The sequence below is a fragment of the Urocampus carinirostris genome, chromosome 1, assembly GCF_059441175.1.
Source record: "Urocampus carinirostris isolate Australia breed hairy pipefish chromosome 1, RoL_Ucar_1.0, whole genome shotgun sequence".
Taxonomy (NCBI): domain Eukaryota; kingdom Metazoa; phylum Chordata; class Actinopteri; order Syngnathiformes; family Syngnathidae; genus Urocampus; species Urocampus carinirostris.
In genome coordinates, this window is record NC_142349.1 from 41989491 (window position 1) to 41997584 (window position 8094).

Sequence of the window (8094 nt, forward strand, 5' to 3'; positions counted from 1 at the left end):
TAAATATGGCGAATTGACATTCGAGCCCTTAGTGTTACCTGTGGTGTTCCGCAGGGTTCAGTGCTTGGCCCCCTTCTCTTCAACATTTATATGCTTCCACTAGGTGATATTATTCGCAAGTATAATATCAGTTTCCATTGCTACACAGATGACACTCAACTCTATCTCCCGACGGAGGAATCTGCCACACTAAACTGTGGAAATTTGGAGGCCTGCCTCACCGAGATAAAAGAGTGGATGTCACTCAATTTCCTGCGTCTTAACTCTGAAAAGACTGAAATGTTAGTTATTGGTCCATCTAAGTCCCGTGACTTATTCTCTAAAACCGCTGTGAACATCGACAATTGCCACATCACGCAGAGCGACTCACTTAAAAATTTAGGTGTCATATTTGACCCCGATCTGTCCTTTCAAACACATGTGAAGAAAATTACTAGAACCGCTTTCTTCCATCTTCATAACATTGATAAAATTCGTCCTATACTTTCTCAGTCGGATGCGGAAATCATAATTCACGCGTTTGTTACCTCCCGTCTCGATTACTGTAATGCACTACTTTCCGGTCTTCCGATGACCAGACTCAAGAGTTTTCAGCTGGTACAAAATGCTGCAGCCAGGCTTTTAACTAGGACAAAAAAGTACGATCACATCACCCCAATTTTGGCCAACCTGCATTGGCTCCCTGTTAGCCTAAGATGCGGTTTGAGAGCGTTCTCCATCCGTGCACCGGTGTTGTGGAATGCTCTTCCCCCTGAGATCCGATCTGCTGCCTCAGTGGACATGTTTAAGTCTAAGCTTAAAACTCACTTCTACTCTATAGCATATGAATAACCTAAACTTCTTATATGTAATCTTGTGAAGGCCTTTGAGACTATTTGTGATTAAGGGCTATACAAATAAAAATGACTTGACTTGACTTGACTTATACATACTGTTTATGCAGCATCCAAAGACTGCAATGAATGATTATCTGAAAGGAGCTGTACAGAGTTTGGAACTTTGTTAGTCTGCCATCTCGTGGGCTGTGTCATCATTGCAGACTCAGTCAGCTCATTCATTATGCGCGCGCGAGTACATGCATCTCTAAGACATGCTCAAATAAACTCTTCTTTTTTTGTTTTTCTTAAAGTTTGGGTTTGCATTTGGACTCCACTTGAGATGGGCCTTTTCTTACTTTCACCATTAACACTAAGAAATAGGAAGGAAAAGAAAACAGTTGGGACGGGCATTAGGTCACTACCCAGGGCCCATTCCTCAAACCAAATGTGTTGCCCCCCAAACAGTTCTGCCAAAAGTAAGATATAAGCAGATAAGGGTTCTTTGAACTCAGTTGGGCATTGTAGATACATACTTAATAGAGAAAATATTTACAAAAACTTGGTATAGGTAAATACTCTTGGCAACTACAAGAACCCCAGAAACTGGAGATGGCCCCCACCTGAATAAAATCCACCACAATCAGGTTGACTACATCACAATTCCACAACGTTTCAAAAGTGGAATCAAGACAGCAAGCATGCACACATATCCAAGAGCTGATGTGGGAAGCGATCAAGACCTGGTCATGATGAACTTACGCGTTCGCCTCCAAATGGTCAAAAAGTCACAGAATCCATGGATCAAATTTGACCTTGAGCGACTGAAAGACCCACAGGCGGTCAAGAACGTCCAGGCCTATATCAGTGGAAACTTTGCTCCTTGGACGAAGATGTCGAAACCATGACCTCCAATTTCTCAGAGACTATGTCTGAAGCAGCGAAAAAAATTGTAGGAAAATAACAGGAAAAAGATAAAGCCGTGGGTTCCAGACGTAATCCTCCAACAGTGCAACAGCCAAGTATCAAGCAGCCAACAAGAAAATTACCAAAAGCTTGAGCGAACCAAAGGAGAAATGGATCGAAGACCAATACTCAGAATTCCAAGAGTGCCTCAACAAGAACAATTCAAAGAAAGCCTTCCATATTGTAAAAGACCTCACACAAACAAAACAGGCAAACATTAGCAGCATTTACTAAAGAAATAGAGATCATAAATAGATGGACAGAATATTGCTCCAAACCCTACAACCGCCTGACCCAGGGAGACCCTGATGTCCTTAAGACTTTCGGCCTGTGGTAAAGTGAAAAATTTCCTATCCTCAGAGAATAAGTAGAGGTAGCAATTAACTCTCTGATGAATGGAAAGTATCTAGGAATAGACAAAATCCCATCAGAACTCATATAAAATGGTGCTGAGCAAACTATTGACATCTTGACAAAGATTTGCAGAAAGTTCTGGCAAACTGGACAGTGGCTATCTGTATGGACAAGCCCACTAGTAATTATGCTACCAAAGAAAGGAAACTTTCAACTATGCTCCGACTATACAACCATTAGCCTCATCAGACATGCAAGTAAAGTTATGCGAAAGGTCTTACTGAAGAGACTCAAACAACAGGCTGAAAACATCCTAGCGAAGGAACAGGCAGGTTTCAGGGAGGGAAGGAGCACCACAGAACAGATTTTTAATTTTAATTTCAACAACACCACAGAAACCTCTATTACGATTTTGTTGATTTTAGGAAAGGAAAAGCTGCTTTGTGGGCCACCATGCGGAAGTCCAACATGAGCCAAGAAGTAGATCAGACCATTGAACAACTCTATGCCAATGCCAACAGTGATCAATTATACCATTGGAGCGTTGTTTTGAACCACAGTCAGTGTGAGACAAGCCTGCATTCTCTCCAACTTTATTCAACATCTTCCTAGAGAGGATCACATCCAAAGTTCTTGACTAACATGGAGGTACAGTCAGTATTGGGGGAAACAACATCACTAACCTCCATTTTGCTGTTGATATTGTCAGATTGGCTGTAGACCAACAGGAACTCGGAGATCTGGTCAATAACCTGGACTAAGCATTAAGACAGTATGAGATGGAAATCAGCACAGACTGACCAACAATCCCCAAGATATCAGCACAAACATCACCATCAACCATAGAGAGCTAAAACCTGTCACCAAATTTAAATATATTGCAGCTGTCATATCATAAGAGGGGTCAGAACCAGAAATCATAGGCAGGATAGCTGAAATCACAGACGCTCTTGCCAGACTTAAACCCGTCTGGAGAGAAAGTTTAGACTCATGCAAGCGCTAGTTACTTTGCCATGACCCAAGAACAGGCCAAGGAACATCAACAGTGGAGAATGCTGTCCAGAGATGCGTCCACATTGGTGCCCCGAAAAGCCATGCGGTTAGGGGACCCTTGAACCGATAACAGTCAATTAATTTTCCTCAAACGACGCACCCCTCTTTAACATACCATTTATCTCTCAATTATTATCATAATATTATATGAATAAAAGGTGAATCGATGTCAACAAATGATTTTCATTTTAATTAGTTATTTTTAAAAAAGGACATGAATCTAAACTGTCTGAATAGTTACTTCTTCGGCCTAGATGATGTTTACAAATGGGATATAATCATTATATTTCAAAATAAAGCAAATGTCATGCATGGGACGCATCTACCTCCAAAGAAATCAATTATAATGACACCCAAAAGAGGTCAATCATCTGTAAATAAAGTGAAAAAATAACAACCCCATGTCAGGACTGACTATGCATTTTTTTAGTTTAATTGCCTACAAAATGTTTCTGTAGTTTAGTTTTATTGGACTGTAAACTTTTAGGTAAAGTGGCAATAAACGACTCCAAGCCGACAAATCTCTTTGTGAGGACTTTGCAGACTACTTCAGAAGTAACATTACTAAAATCAGGTCCAGCCTTTTAGCCTGTCAGAACTTAAGACCTATAATAGCTGGACAATCGATTTTACCTGAGGAAACACTTGAAGGTTTTGCCTTGGTTATTGCAAGGACGCTTGGTCGAGTTTTTATCCCGAGTCAACCCTTGATATTTAAGAGGAAGCTCAAAACCCCTTTTTTAATATGGCTTTTAACTGACTTAATTTATGATACGTTTAACTTTTAATCTTTTACTGTGACAAGTTTTACTTTTTATGTCACATTATAATGTTTTGTTCTGCACTGGTTTTTGTTTCTATTTTTAGATTTCAGCGTTTCCTCATTTGGGCGGGCCACAATGGTTGCGTGTGATTCAATGGCTGAAAATCCTCAGGCCATCTTTTGTTATCCCTATCAGTATAATTAAGCCCCTCTTACTTCCCTTTCCTCACATGGTTAGTCTGTGCCTTGTCATAATCATATTCTATTTGATTTCTATTACTTTTTTTTGTTTGTTTTTATTGTATTTTAACCATTGCGTGTGTGTCTGTGTATTGAGTGTTTTGGGTTGTTGGGTGGGGGTAAAGTATGCTGAATATTTTTGTATAGCACTTCAAGTGGGAATTGTTTACCTGAAAAGCCGTTGAAGAAGTGACTTGGGATGAATTTCCTGACTACACAAAGTTGCCCCAATTCTTTGTGTTCCAATGTTGACACAAAACAAATTTTCAGCGTCATCTAACATGATTTCCCTTCCAAGAAAACTGCCCCTCCAAGTACAAAATGTGAATGACTTTACACTGCAGATCACGCTGAACCATTTCTAATGCAATCAAATGCACAGCACTTTGTTTTGCCTGCACTTGTTTTTAAAGTGCTCATAAATAAGTCGTGTCTTTGAGCCGCCTCACTTTTGATCAAGCCTCGTCGCCAGATTGAGTGCGTCCTGGATGGAAGCTGCACTTAAGAACTTGTGATCATGAAACATTCCAGTCAACCAAATGAATAAATGGTCTTGTGACACCTTGGGAAAAAAAACCTCCGAAAGCGTTTAGTGCGCCGCCTTAGAGCAGTCACGCGGCGAGTGGATGGAGTTGTCGCTCATCTTGTTTCTTGGAACGTTCACAGGGAGTGACAGGTCTGGTTGGCGACCGCAGTGCTTGTATTTCCTTTTTTCTGTTGATGACTTGGTTTTGCTTTTTGGCCACTGTCCGCCAAAGCCTTTCAATATTATTAACATCAAGCATCCAACCCAGCCCAAATTGTCTGCTTTGTTTGACTTTCAGGGAGTAAAAGGTGGTACAGTATTTGTGTTATGTAAATATAAATGGTCTGCATTTATATCGCGCTTTTAAAGTCAATGAAGACCTCCCAAAGCGCTTTACAATGTGCTTCACACTTATCCATTCACACACACTCACAGCGTCAGCCATGCAGGGCAACCACCTGCTTATCGGGGGCATTAGATTCAGTGTCTTGCCCGAGGACACTTCGACATACAACACGGAGGAGCTGGGAATCAAACCTGCGACTTCTTGATCCCAAGACTGTCATGATTTACCCATTTCTCTCACCTACGCTCACTCGTTTAGCCCCAGCTGCCATTCGTTCCCTAATTAGTTCCCCTCCTATTTAAACACGTCATTCTCATACACTCCTGGTCAGTCTGTCTGTGAACCTCAGAACAGGCAAAGCAAACACTTTTGACTCTGGCTCCCGTTTTGATCCAGACCTGTATCCTGTATAGGCCCCCAATCCAAGCTCCGTTCTTCGATCTCGGCTACCCGTATCCTGATTCTGTTTCCTGTATCGATCCCTGATTCAAGCTCCATTATCCTGTCCCGGCTGTCCGTACCCTGATTCTGTTTCCTGTATCAATCCGTGATCCAAGCTCCGTTCTCCTGTCCCGGCTACCCGTATCCTGCCCCTGTTTCCTGTATCGATCCCTGATCCAAGCTTCCTTCTCCCGTCCCAGCTACCCGTATCCTGATTCTCTTTCCTGTATCGATCCCCAATCCAAGGTCCGATCTCCTGTCCCACCTACACGTATCTTGCCCCTGTTTCCTGTATCGATCCCCGATCCCTGGCTACCCTACTTGTTACGATCTCCGAACCAAGCTCCGTCTCCCGTCCCGGCTGCTCGACTAGTTTCGATCCCCGACCACGCTTCGTTCGCGAGGGCATACTGTGGTGCATACAGTGTAAAAAATCATCATAGCAATAGTTGTAACGGGAAGACAGCACCGATCCAAAGAAAATAGTATGGTTCCCATCCAAGTACTTGCTCAGTATCAATAATATCGATATTTGGGTCAATCTGCCCACCCTTAGTGATATGTTTTACAGGGGAGAACCCAGGCGCAGACACACAGCTGAATGACCAGTTTATTGGTGGTGGCAAATGAACCAAAAATCAAAAAGCACTCTGCACATAGGAGGATGGGAAAAATATAAATAAAAACTCAGTCCAGACAAAACTCACGGCTGGCAAGGAACAAGAGGTTTTGAGTCGGTCAAGGACGGGCAGTAAGGGATCTCGGATCAGGAACCAAGAACAGGCAGGAGCATCAAAATATGAAAAGCAATGATTCAACGATTTACTTATGAACAGGGTTTCTAATGAGGATCAGATGTAGGTAATGAGTGGCAGGTGCAGGGATCCTCCAGTCTATCTGCCCGCTGGTGCCCCTTGTAGGACAGAGGAATGCTGGATCCTGACAATTTGATGGTTTACTATGAGTTTGCTGTCCTCCAACAAGTGTCGGCAAGAGATCATGAGCCTCTCCAGAGAAACAGCTCATCGACGTATTACCAAGGGGCTGGCTTCCTAATAGGAAAATGTCTTTATTCCCACAGTCATTTCTCACGCTGCCATTGCGCAGAAGTTGGCGTCGTCATGGCGACCGAGAGCTGCCGAGGCGGCACTATAATTAAGAGAGCAGCAGAACTCGCTGGGGCGACTTCTTAGATTTGCACAAAGTCCATGGAGGATCGCCTGTGTGGGTGTGCGATTGCTGCATGCAGCATCATATGTGATGCTGCGCTTTGGTGTTTGTGTGCGTGTTAGGGAAGTGTCACCTTGTCAGCTTTGATTGATAGACTTTTTAAAGACTTCAAATCAAAGTTTTTAAATTGTTTTATGTATGTCACATACATGGGAAATCTACACGCAATCACCAATCAGACACACTAAGAAATTTAAAAAATACAGACAGGACAGATTACACACGCATGTAACAAACACGAAATATTATTTGAGACCCTGTGTCGAGTTTCGGCCTCCCCCACATTGGTCTATCATCCTTCAAACTTTTAACAGAATGACACAACCATCAAAAGACCCATATGGAGACTCCCACATCTGTGCCCCGGGGCGGCTCTTAATTCCTGCCTCCCCCAAATGGGTCTATTACTTCAAACTTAACACTTGTCCTCAAAACATCATCCTGAGGGCTGTAAATTGCCCCCAGGCTGCAATTTTGATACCCCTGCTTCGGAGCATATAATTAGTATATACAAGGAAAAAAATATTAACCTGATACTGTGGATGCGTGTTACCGTTACCATTGATCACTGAACAAAAGCCAACAACATACAATCACATACCTGTCCGCAAAGATATAATGGGGCAATATCCTGTGGCACAGGAATCAAGGTCTCACGGCGCACTAGTTTGTCCTGGCATACAGGTTGAAAAACACTGCCTCAGTAGATGTATGATTTCGGTTAAGACGGTAATTCGCCAACATATAAATGGCAATAATAGATGATGAGTGCTTTGTGGCAGTGAAAAGGTTAACCAACACTCTATTCGTCTGCCAGATGGTAACATGGCGTGCTTATTAGAGCGACACGCAGTCACACACAAACACACGCAAACACACACATAGGCCACATCGGCATGGCAGCGTGTTAACAACATTGAGTGCCATTCCCAAGCCGTTTACATTCTTTTCATTTCCTGGTCTCAGTCTAATGCTCAGAGTTAATTGGCTGCCACAGGTAATCTATCTATGTAACCGCGGCTCGTAAGCTGCACCCAGCCAATCGGGCGACGTTTTGGTTATGTGCTTTCTTCAGGTACGTTCTTAAGTATCTCCCTGCAACGCTATGTTCAGAAAATACAACGGCACACCCACCCCACTTTTTTATCATGAGCCAGGCTTTCTCGGATCTCTCCACCCCTTCCCCAGTCTCAATTTAATCTGTTAGGGAGGAACCTGGCGGAATTCATTGCTCTCAAGGCGAAGTACTTTGCTTGCGTGGCTTGACCATCAAGCGACAGAAAAGGGCAATTTTTTTTAATTGCTTGTCTTCTCTCTGCATAATTATGTTACCTGATGTGTCGCCTAATGACAACAACAA